At 38.6% G+C, this 12,145-nt stretch overlaps 1 pseudogene; it reads left to right on the top strand.

The window, feature by feature from the left end:
- The first annotated feature begins 2,459 nt into the window (after positions 1 to 2,459).
- On the top strand, positions 2,460 to 7,300 carry LOC140938440 (microfibril-associated glycoprotein 4-like; annotated as a pseudogene).
- The last annotated feature ends 4,845 nt before the right edge of the window (positions 7,301 to 12,145 follow it).

Genomic DNA, 12,145 nt, shown 5'->3' with positions numbered 1-12,145 from the left:
TAACCGGATACCAATTTGTGCTCTTCCAAACTCCAAAACAAAAAGGTGTCAGTGATGCGTGCGTGCATTAATGAACGTCATTTCTCAACGTGAAAAAAGTGTTCAATGATTCCTTTCTCTTTTGTTGTGATAGAAATATTTACGTCCTCTTTCCAAAAAGACCAGCATACAGTAGCTGAAAGAGAATGATTGGTAATTCCTCCGTTAATCTTTGCATCCAAAGGAAATGGATGGCTCTCTACCCTATCGTTATGGAAAGCAAATAGCGCTGGCACTGTAATTAATTAATTCATGACAGTATCTCATTACTTTTTAGAGAAATATCAAAGAGAAACTTTATGACAAGAAAAACTGAAGACCTTTTTTTTCTTTTATCTTTAATAAGTCTGATAAGTGAAGTTTGAGGAGAACATACCCGGTTAGGAAACCCAAATCGGTTGTAAATAGCTTTATGGACACCGCACGTTTTCCCTAGTAAGCCTTCAATAAATTATAGATGGTTTTCACAGTGACGTCATCAAACTGTTAAGTCAAAACAGCGAGGTTTTACGAATTCTCATTTAGACTAGGTTGAAGATAAACAAAAAATAAATCTTTGTTCAAGTTTCCATTCCCGTAGCATGTTTCATTTCGAAAATACAGCAATACGAGCTTCCGAGTTTTCACAGTGCGTGACACCAAAACAGGAATGCTGTCTCGTTGAGAAAAGTCTCTCCTCTTGATTTTCAGCAGTATAACCATTTCAAGTATTACAAGATATGTTTATGCGCACGTAGGCTGGTTCTCGAGTGAAAAGAAAGAGCTTTTATAGAAAAAGTGAACTCCAGATGTTTTGTTGATTTCCGGCGGCCATATTGGTGGACCAAAACGGTACACCAATATGGCGTCTCCATACAAAGCTCTACAAGGGTGCGTGAAACGTTTCGGCAAATAACTCAGAAACTGTGGGCCACAAAGACCTGAGACTTGGACAAATTGTTTATATATTAGTCTTTTGTAACATGTCATTTTCTCGGCTTCTTCCGCTGGACGGTTTCCAATTTATTTTTTTGTTGCGTGATGGTGAAAACGATCTATTTGTATGTGTAATATCATAGGTGACGAATTACTCCTTAATTTTGGCGCGAAATTTCAGCGTTAATTTGTAATTTCACATGTGAAATTACAAAATTGCCATGGCAACCCTTCCGTACGTCTCAGTGTCAAGATGGCGACGAAGTTTTAAAATGCCGTGAATGAAGATGTCAGGGCACAAACAGACGCTTTAGAATACCTGAACACATATGAGAACATCAAGAAGGATTCTAACAGGTATTTTGCCGAAAAAGTCTGCGAAATTCTGAACTTTAGGAGCCAAATTTAAGGTCTAAACATTTGAGAGAGTGGAGTTCTCGATCGATACGATCCAAGATAAACATGTCAAAAATCCAAGATTGCTAACATAATTCGTCACCCATGATATTAACAAAATTGATGGTAACAAAATTTGTAATATAATAGGCTGTTTTTTAAATCAAAACACAAGAAATTCGAAATTTTGTTTTGCTAGCAGTGAAAAAAAAAAGCTATTTAGGCGCGCGCGTGATGGCGCGTACTGTCCAATTACTTGGGCATGACGCGTACTGTCCTATTGAACTGTCCAATTAAGGCTGAAATCAGGGCAGTTGATAGCCAATCAGATTTTACAATTTTGTTAAAGTTATAATTAACTGGTAACAGAACTTCGTGTCGTCCAATTCGGTCTGTAATCATACTCGTGATTAAACAAATCGGACTCCCGCTACGCGGTCGTCCGATTTTGGTAATCACTCGTATGATTACAGACCGAATTGGACTCCACTCAGTCCTGTTACCATTACAAATCATGCTATTACCCATACAAATTAAACTTAAAACGTTATTCAACGTTTCGATATATCAAACATCATTATCAAGAGTGAAAAATGTTAAGTTTCAAAGCTGTTTAAAGAGCTGAGGTTTGAATAAATTAAATTAGATTGTATTCGTGGATGCTTCATTGTTAAGTAGATTTCTTAATAGAAAAGCTTAGCGTTAATCGAATCCGATTGCACATCCATTGATGGTTTGCGTTCTTGAATAAATAGCACTCGTAAGTAAGGCATTCGAATTTGTCCACATGAAGGAATCTAGCCCTCGCGGACAATTTCTCGGTCCTCAAAGGAAGTGCAGAAACAAACTTCAGCTCTTTAAACGACTTTGAAATTTAACATTTCTCACTCTTGATAATGATGTGTGATACATCGAAACGTTGAAAAACGTTTTTAAGTTTAATTTTACTGATAAAGAGGCTGGTGAGTAAGTTCTCTTTGATAATTTTTACTTAGTTTAGGAAATGAATTCAATTTTCTTTTTTTAAGATTTGGATGAATTGAAAATCAGTGTAAGTTCCTTGCTCTATTTTATTTCTTCCTTTCTTTTTAGGTCATTTATCTCACGCCATGTCTCACTGGCAGACATTTTTCTGCGTATTCTGGTTTTACTGCCGCTTAGTCATGAGCGCCGAAGATCGCATTAAAGAACTTGACTTGGAAGCCGTGAACTTTGCTAAAGCAGTTAAAGGGAAAATACTTCTTGGAAACGTATTTCAAAATATTTCAGTAGAATCTGAGATGTTTTGCCAGTTAGCTTGTGTGAAAGATGTTCATTGCCTGTCCTACAACTATGGAACAATGAGTGACATGGATGGAAAATCTAACAGATATCGCAGGTGCCCAATCAGAAAAAGTCCCTCTTACAACAACTCGTTGCTTTCTACACGTCAGGAAATGCCTCAACCAGTTAAGAAGTTTGCTATCAATACCGAGGCTATATAACTTTATGAGTAGACGCTCATGAGGAACACTATCAAAAGCCTTTGCGAAATCAAGAAATACAACATCTGTTGCTACAGATGAATTCCTAGATCTGGAGAAGTCATGAAAAGTAGAGAGTAATTGGGTCACAGTAGACCTACCCTGCAAAAAACCAAATTGGTTTTTGTTTATCACGTTTTGGTCTTGCCAAAATGACGTTAACCTATCGCGTACAATTTTTTCGCTGATTTTGCATATCATGGATGTAAGCGAAATTGGACGATAATTCTCCCTCAAGTGTTTAGAACCTTTCTTATGAAGTGGGACAATGTCAGCTGATCTCCAATCTTCGGGCAAATGGCCCAGCAGGAAAGATTTGTTAACCAGAAGTGAGATCGAGGGCGCCAATTCGAACGCACATGATTTTAAAATTACTGGTGAAATTCTATCTGGACCCGGGGACTTGTTCGTTTTAAGAGACTTAAGATGCTTTAAAATTTCCTCAACAGTACAGGAAATATAATTAAGTTTCTCACAAACTAAAGGCTCTAAAGAAGGCAAGTTGGTGAAGTCCTCAGAAGTAAAAACAGATGAAAAATAGGAATTAAAACTACTGCAATACTCTCATCGTCAATCAGTTCTTTGTCACCAACCTTTAAAGATACCAGAGTATTCGTACCGTTACGTTTGCTCTTAATATAATTCCAGAAAGGCTTGGAATTACCAGAAACTGCAATATCAGAGGCCATATTGTTGATATACGTCCATCGAGCTAAGTTACATTCTCTTTTCACGACATTGTTCAGTTTTCTGTACTTCTCCCAAAGGGCTGGATTGCTGCTTTTTCGCGCTTTGTTGTACAACAATTTCTTTTTTCTGCACAACCTAATGAGATCCTTTGTTATCCAAGGTGCATTACATTTTTTCTCGCCCCGACGCACGGGTATGCATTCATCCATAGCCGTAAATAAAAGATCTTTCCAGCAAGACCAGTCGTATTCAATGTCATCATCGAAAAAAGCACAGTTCCAAGGAATGCAAGCCAATAACATCTTTAGGTGTGCCCAGTCAGTTTTGCCATATGAATAGAAACATTTCCGAGATTTACGCTGGATGTAGGGTGATCTTAAGATCTCAAAACTAAGAGAGTTATGGTCGGAGAAGCAATCGCCAACAACAAGACGATCAATGATATCTGGCGAGGTTGTGATTAACAAGTCTAGAATATTTTGGTTCCTTGTAGGCTCACTGACCAGCTGTGTGAAGAAATTGTCCTGAATTACATCAATTAAAAGGGCGTGATTGTGAGATTGTTGTAAAGCTCTATTACATGACCACTCGATCTCCGGCAAGTTAAAATCTCCAACCAGAATTAAATCCGCGGTTGAATCAACTCCTTGAAAAAAGGTCTGAAGGTCTTCCAAAGGCTTAATATCACTTCCCGGGGGTCGATAAAACACGCCGATAGTTATCGGTCGGTAGTAAGATAAGAGTACATCAATAAAAAGCATTTCAGAGTCGCACGGATGAGTCGAACGAAGAGAAACAGTAATGTAATCACGTACCGAAATGAGTACACCACCGCCATGGCGGCCATTAATCTTACGATCTTTTCTAAAAACAGTGTAGTGAGAGGGAAAAATCTCGGAGTCAAGAATCGAATGGTCCAAATGCGTTTCAGTTAGTACAATTAGATCGTAGTTCCGTTGGTACAAAACTGACAATTCCGCTCGGTGGACCAGGATTTGGATGGACATCGCCACTTCTCAAGAGAAGCGATAACTGTCAAGTGTTACCCTCCTGTAAATTAAGTCTCTACTCTGGCCACTCCTCTCCACGTACGTCCGTCCTAAGTACATCCGTCCTGTTTTCATGTTAACGGATGTGAAATGTCCTACTTACTAGCCTTATGTTAGCGGAGGTGAAATGTCTTACTTACTAGCTTTAAGTTGCAACACAGTAGGTTGTTGCAGGTTTCGGAAAGCTGTTGCAGAAAGTAGAGAGTAGTTCTACTTATTGCAACAAAATCTGTCCATGTTGCTCGTTTTACCGACCTAAGGTAAACTTGTTTTGCAACAAGAGACGTAACTCCCGAGTATTGCGTGACTCCCGTGTAATTTCATCCAATCAGAAGTCAGTATCCACACAACCTGCAACAGCCTGATTTGTTGTAACGCAGGATTGAACGGGGGGCGGTATACCGTAACTTTTAAAACGAAACCAACACCTACACTGCAATCGTAACTTAATTTAACTGTGAATAATCTGTCTTGATTGGAGCATTAAAAGAATAATCCACGGCTACTCGAAAAAACGGTGAGCGAGTCGTCGGTTCAAACGTCGAATTGCACAATCATGTGTCGAATTTAATGCTTATGAGAAAAATCTATTGTTCGTCTCGCTGATTTGCATTGCATTTGGCTCATCTGAGAGTGACAGATTTACTTCGTTGAAAGCTTAAACGTGTAACTTTGCATTTGTACGAAAACAGAGCATGTGTGAGTCTGACAGCTCTCTTTGCGGTGACAGTGGAATCTGTATCCCCGACTACAACGGTGGCTCCTCTAAATGCAAGTGTGACGATGGATACACAGGAATACCGTGCAGTAAGTAGTGACACTCAGTACTACTTTGAAATAAAACATTGTTGGCGTAGAATTAGGCAGGAGGCATCCGCATATAAATCTTGTAAAGGTCTCTTACCTTTTCATGAGTCCAACCAAAGCTAAGAGGATATCACTTCATTTGATTTCCTGCATTATAGAGAAGAAAGTGTACTATAACAAAAAAATATGCGTTATAATAAAAACGTTTGCCAAGTAATTTAGATTAGAAAAAATGATAGGGTAAGCAAACTCTTTCCGACTCTTTCTGATCAACTTTTAATTCATGCACACTGTTTCTTATAGAACCAACAAATAGCTGCTCACAACTTCGTAAAAAGGGTGTCACTTCCAGTGGTGTATATACCATCACTCCAGATGGCGGCAAGCCAATAAAAGTTTTGTGTGATATGAGGACGGAGGGTGGAGGCTGGACATTGTTTCAAAGACGTATGGATGGATCTGTTGACTTTTATCGCGAATGGACAGCCTACAAAACTGGGTTTGGTAATCTGAGTGGTGAGTTCTGGCTTGGAAACGACAATCTTCACCGTTTGACCGCCGCAGAAGAGGTGGAGCTGCGAGTTGAATTGGAAGATTTTGACGGTAATATCACATACGCTGAGTACACTACATTCAAGGTGGCTGACGAGGAAGATAAATATCGGCTTCTGATTGGAGGATACAATGGCACGGCAGGGGACTCCATGAAAATAAACCATGATGCAAAGTAAGAGATGTAACGATAAATGTTGACAAGACAAACTTCATTCCCCCCCCCCCCCCCCCCCCCCCCCGCTGATGGCCAACAAATTAATTCCTTATTTTTAACAGGTACCGTAAAATTCCGAAAATAAGCCCCGGGGCTTATAGTTTTCAAAGGCCCTTTTTGAGGGGCTTATATTCGGAGGGGCTTATCCACGGAGGGAAATTTGCGTTTCGAAATCGATTGGGCTAGCCGTATTGTTGGAAGTAAATTTATCGTTTTTGCTTTGTTATACTTTGTATTTGAGGGCAATTTTCCAAGTACAAGCCCCCGGGGGGCTTAAATTTGGAGGAGCGATTTAACGGAGGGTTTTTTGCGTTACCGGTTTGGGGGGCTTATATTTGGAGGGGCTTATACATGGAGGGGCTTATTTTCGGAATTTTACGGTATATAAACTAGAAAAATTCATTAAATATTCAGGACTCCATGTTGACTTACAAGTTTTTAATTTTGCATATATCAAAAGAAAAAAATGAATAAATGGGTGAATACATGCAATACTTTCTAATATCCAAAAATGCCTTACTTAGCTCTTGTTAACCGAGCTGGAGATCTGTATAAGAGGTAGAGAATTGATCCTGAGACATCAGTCCCTGAAAGTACCCGGTCATTTTAACGCTGCACTCAAAGCTTTCGAAAAGCTTGTTAGCCGTGAATTTTTCTCTTTTAAACAAGAGCCTCCACCTTTATAATCGCGTGCTTTTTTTTTTGTTTTTTGTTATTTGCTGTCTACTGCCAACATTTTAATCCTATATCTTGGTGTACTTTACCATGAAACACACGATTGATTTTTCCGATTCCGATTCATCGATTTTAGTTAATTTAAGTCTCCGTTTCAGTGTCATCGATCTAGGATTTAGCAACACCTCTTTTGTTCTTTTTTCAGTGGTATGCAATTTAGCACCAAGGACGACGACAATGACTATCATCCAGGTGAAAATTGTCCCAGAAAATTCAAGGGTGCTTGGTGGTACAGAGATTGTCATGGGGCTAATCTTAATGGTCGGTACCTTTTCGGACCACACGCGTCTTTTGCTGATGGTGTCAATTGGTATACCTTTAGGGGATATTATTACTCCTTAAAACGTAGTGAGATGAAAATAAAACCTAAGAAGTAAATGCAAGCACGATAAACCACTGCTTAATAGTTGATTCCTTTAAAATAATATTATTTGTTTCGTTGATTTTGGCTTAATTTTTCGTCTACGAATAGGCTGTACCTTTTGAACTTGTTAGGGTCAAGAAACGTTGACTTCATTGCTTTTTTCTTAAAATCAAATATTAATATAAGTATCATATGATTTTGGCTACGTCTTGTCAACCTTCCTGAATTTGCCAAAGTCGCATGGCAATACCTGCTGATTTCAGAAAGGTCACCAAGAAAAAATGGAAAGTCTTAAGATCATAAAATTAGAGAGCTTAAGCAATGACCACGACGATGACGCCGGGGGGCGAGAACGTCTCTTAAAAAGTGAATTCGTGCTGTTTCAAAATTCATCGCTCTGATGAATTTTTCTGGAGTTGAATTGTAAGTAATTATGTTCTCAGGTGAAACGTGAAATTTCAGCTCGACGTCGTGGTCGTGCAACGGCCGCGACGAAATATACAAAAAAGTGTAATGCACGTGCTAAGTTGTTGTTTTGTTCATATTATCCTATCGATTTCTTGTCGTTCTCGTTTCCTTCGTCGTCGTCGTTTGCTTCAGGAACTCCCCGTCCTTCAAAGTAGTTTACAAGACTACAATCTTTCTGTACCGGCCAAAGGTTAAAATCAAATAAAAGGATAAGCTGGTACAATCTATAGAAAATTCTTTTAAAACACCTCTCACTTAAATATCGAATTGTATGTTAGTAATACACAAAACTTCCTAGATCTTATTAAAAATTTAAAGTAAAAAGCACCGCTAGGTATTTGCAAAATTAGGATCAAGGAATTACAATTTAAGAGCTGAGTCTTGCAGACATCATACAACTAAAATCCCTGAGAACCTTAGAATAATAAACCAGTTTTGCTCCTAAAAAAATATGTATCTTTCGTATTAGAATATAATGCACCAGTTTCGAATTATCAAAATTCATACTTCTATCCCAAGCTAATAGATAATTAATCCCTGAAACCCAAAGCGTTTTCATTTGTTTTTATCCTTAAACCTCTCAGCCAACTGCGAATTTTAATAATTCGAAACTGGCCTATTTAAATATATAGCAAGCACAGAAAACACGAAAAATGCTATGCTTACACTAATGCTAGATAGCTCTTGCACCGGATAGGGTTAGGGTATGCAGGAAAACCATTAAAATGGACGTGCTTTTTTCACACACAAGCAACGTGATTTCTGTTACGAAGCGACACTGTGCCACGCCTCGCCGATCACCAAAGTGGAGCATCATTTTTTTTTTCTTGATATCTGATAGGTTCAGTGCCACACTTTGATGCAGTGTGGAAAGGTATTCGGACGGCAGCAGACTTGAATAAGGAGAAAACTAGAGGCAAGGACTGAATTCCACTGTCAATATCCAGGTCAGAGTGACTACTGGAATTTAGTACACCAAAGCCTCTCTGCTAACCGCTAAGGCACCGACGCTGTTCGTTCGTTTTGTGTGAACGACGTGCTCAAGTCCCTGGCCGTTACTGTTCATACTACATAAAGCTATCCGTTACATAGTGTGAACTTAACCTCATTTATTCAATGCTTCAGGAATCAGATATCCTAACTTTAGTGATTTGAGTAAGCCCGCCGAATAACTTTCCTTCCTGTAGCTTCTAACGATCGCGACCATGTAGGTTCAGGAGTACCAAATCATTAGCCACACCGAGTTCACCTTGTTTTTATCCCCAAGGTCAGCTAACTCAAAGATGTCCAGCTTTAGCTCTAAAAACCGCTGCTATTTACTTGTTAGTTGGTAGTGAGAAGAGAAATAAGTTTAAGAGCTAGCTGTATTTGTAAGAGCTGTAGAAAGAGAAAAATAAAGACCAAGGCATAGCTAGTGAGTTGCTCGAACATACCCCCAACTTGATTTTAGCTTCCGTTTCTGTTACTCATATGTAAAGTAATTCACTAATAAATGAACTTTCGTAACTTACTTGAGTGGTCGGTACCCTTTCTTTGGCGTCATTAATATAACGGGATGTTGTTTGAGCCAGAATTTTCTATTAATAATAGTATTCTTTATTAGGAAGCTACATCATCACATCAGTGTTTTACAGAAAGAACCTAACTAAGATTTAAGATACCAAATTAGATTAAATACAGTAAAATGAGAGATACCTAGAAGTAAAATTAGTAAAAGGCTACAACTGAAATACAAAAGAATCAATTTAAAAACAAAAAAAAACCTGGTCTGAAAGCTCACAATATCAGGTGCAATTCTAGTGTCTCTGTCTAGATTATTCCAATAATTCAGAGACTGATAACACACTCCCTGCGTACCCCAATTTTTGGAAGCACGAGGAAGTCAAAGGGGTGTCAGTAAAACACGGGGTTGGGTCCTTTTTTTTTTTAAAGAATACTGTTTTAGGGTTGACACTAACCCTAACCCTGAAACAGCATTCTTTAAAAAAAGAAAGACCCCGACCCCGCATTTTACTGGCACCCAAGTCAAAGCAATGGCATTATTTCTTGTGTTTACAATTATGAACTCTTGAAGGTCACCTGATTCCCAAAATTCATCGCATAGCTTTTTTCATTTCCCACAGATGGAGGGTTAGGCAAGAGTTTTTTACGGCTGTCTTGGTTTCGGATCAACGAAAAACTCATAGTATTTATGCTAATTTACAAAAGCCGTATAATTTTCCGATCGAAACTCCTTTACGGTTAGTGATTTCCATTGCTTTCGCCAGGTTTCCTTTGTTTCTTATTCCTCTTCCCTTTTGTTTCGTGTCTACTTTGCCGCACCTTCCAGCTAAATCGCAGTTTCAGATCTTCCATACCTGCGTCAAGATGTATGTTTACTCGAAAACGTGGGCTTTGATTCACCTTCTGTGGCTTCTTGTGTCAAGCGATGGAGGCCAGTGTCCCAATGACAAACCTAAAAACTGTAATTGCACCTTATTTGGGAAAGGATCCAGTTTTACAAGATACAAAGTTGACTGTATGGGTTATGAGCATGTACCAAGCGGTATCCCTTCAAACACGGTGATATTGTATGTTTTGTACGTTGTTATTTATCTTAATAATTGTCAATACTATCTTTTGAAATCAGGGTTGGGTGATTTTCTGGGCTCTTAACAGACCTGGAAAGAAAGAAAGAATGAATAAATAAATAAATCGACCTTTTAAGGTATTGGGAAGTGTTGTATACAGCAAGACAAGTTAAGAATCAAATTCGATCACAAGATTACGCTTGGACGAAAATTCTTGCCCAACCTAAATCACCGAACCCGGAATTTGTGAATATTTAACAATTCATTTAAATGAATAGCTTTCGTATGACCTGAACTGATTATTGAGATGGAGGAGGAAGTTATCGCTCCTGGATCTCCATTCTTCAGATGATACGAAAGCCATTCATTCAAATATTTCTTACATGTAGTTTAAAAAGAAGCTAAAACATGCTTACTTCCATCGAAATTATAAGTTCATCTTTGATAGTGCACGTTAATCGGCAAGTTTTGGAGATAAAGAGTTTTTAGCTCTGCAAATAGTTTCCAAATAGCAGATGTTCTCCATCGGTTAGTCTTCTTGCTGTTCTTGCAATGTTTTTAGCCAATAGTTCGCCTATTTCTTCCTCGGGAAACGAGTGAAACAACTCAACCTCGTCCCCAGGTATTCCCGGTTAACAGTTGAATAACCTAGCAATTTTGCTGCACTATTGACGTTATTTTTCACATACCGCAAGATTCCTTCCAAATTTAGTAGACTAAAGCTGGTTATGATAAATTACGCGTGCATTTTAGCAAATCAGAAACACAGAAATATTTTGAAAAATAATAATTTACTATATGTTGAGGCTAACGCTGTATGAATGTGTCGTTAAGATTTGTATTCAGCGGTGATTTTTAATTCGAAACTGGATTTTTGGTAGGATCATCTGTAGAACAATGAAAAACAAAGAGGTAAACGCAATAGAACTGCGAAATTCCAAAGCTGCAAAAAAAAGACAAGGTTCACAGTTGCGAATCGAATTGTTGCATTACTTGCATGTGAATTCACGGACCTTAATCGCAACACCAACGCCCTCATGTGCACATACCATGCATATTAATTGGTACAACACAGGCATCCAAAGAATGTGGACAGATTCGGGAAAAAATACAGTTAATAGTCAAGAGTACTGCTTACCAAGAAGAGTGTGCGGGCTCCTCTTGTCGCCCGTATTTAGTCAGATAGTCATGGGGTTCCAGACTGCGAGTTGATAAAGCAAGCCACACATCGTTAAAGTAGATTCCTAATAACAGCTGCTCAACATGTCCTACTTTTTTTCAGGAACCTTTCGACGAATTCTTTGAAATCCATTCATGAAGACGCATTTGCAAACCTCACTTTTCTAAAGAGCATGTAAGTAAGTAAACGCTTTGTAGTGCATGACTCTCGATGAGTTATATATCGGCTAAAGCACAACGCACAAATGACGTCAGAGTGATTAAATTGTTGTCTGAGTTTTGTCATTTTGCTCATTTTACATTGTTTGAAATGACAGAAGACAATCAAAAGTAAGGCATTCACTTATGTTCATTTCAATTTGTTCCCCTGAGTCTGAGACCCCATTTACACTGGTCCGGACAAAGTTTTGAACTGAGCAATTTTTTACCTGTGCAACCAGCTTACACGAAACCGTACAAATTCTGTCACAGATTCCAGTATTGCTTTTCGTTCAAAAACTTACACGGTTCCGCGGATAAACGAAAAGCGGATACGTGCAGATTTTATTTTTGTCCGTTCACAAATTTGTCCGGACTCGTGTAAACATGGTCTTAGTTTTATGAATAGTAGCTGTACGCTGCGCTATTGATACCGATGGTAA

This window comes from Porites lutea, chromosome 5, assembly GCF_958299795.1.
Source record: "Porites lutea chromosome 5, jaPorLute2.1, whole genome shotgun sequence".
NCBI lineage: Eukaryota > Metazoa > Cnidaria > Anthozoa > Scleractinia > Poritidae > Porites > Porites lutea.
This window is presented reverse-complemented; position numbering and strand designations above follow the sequence as displayed.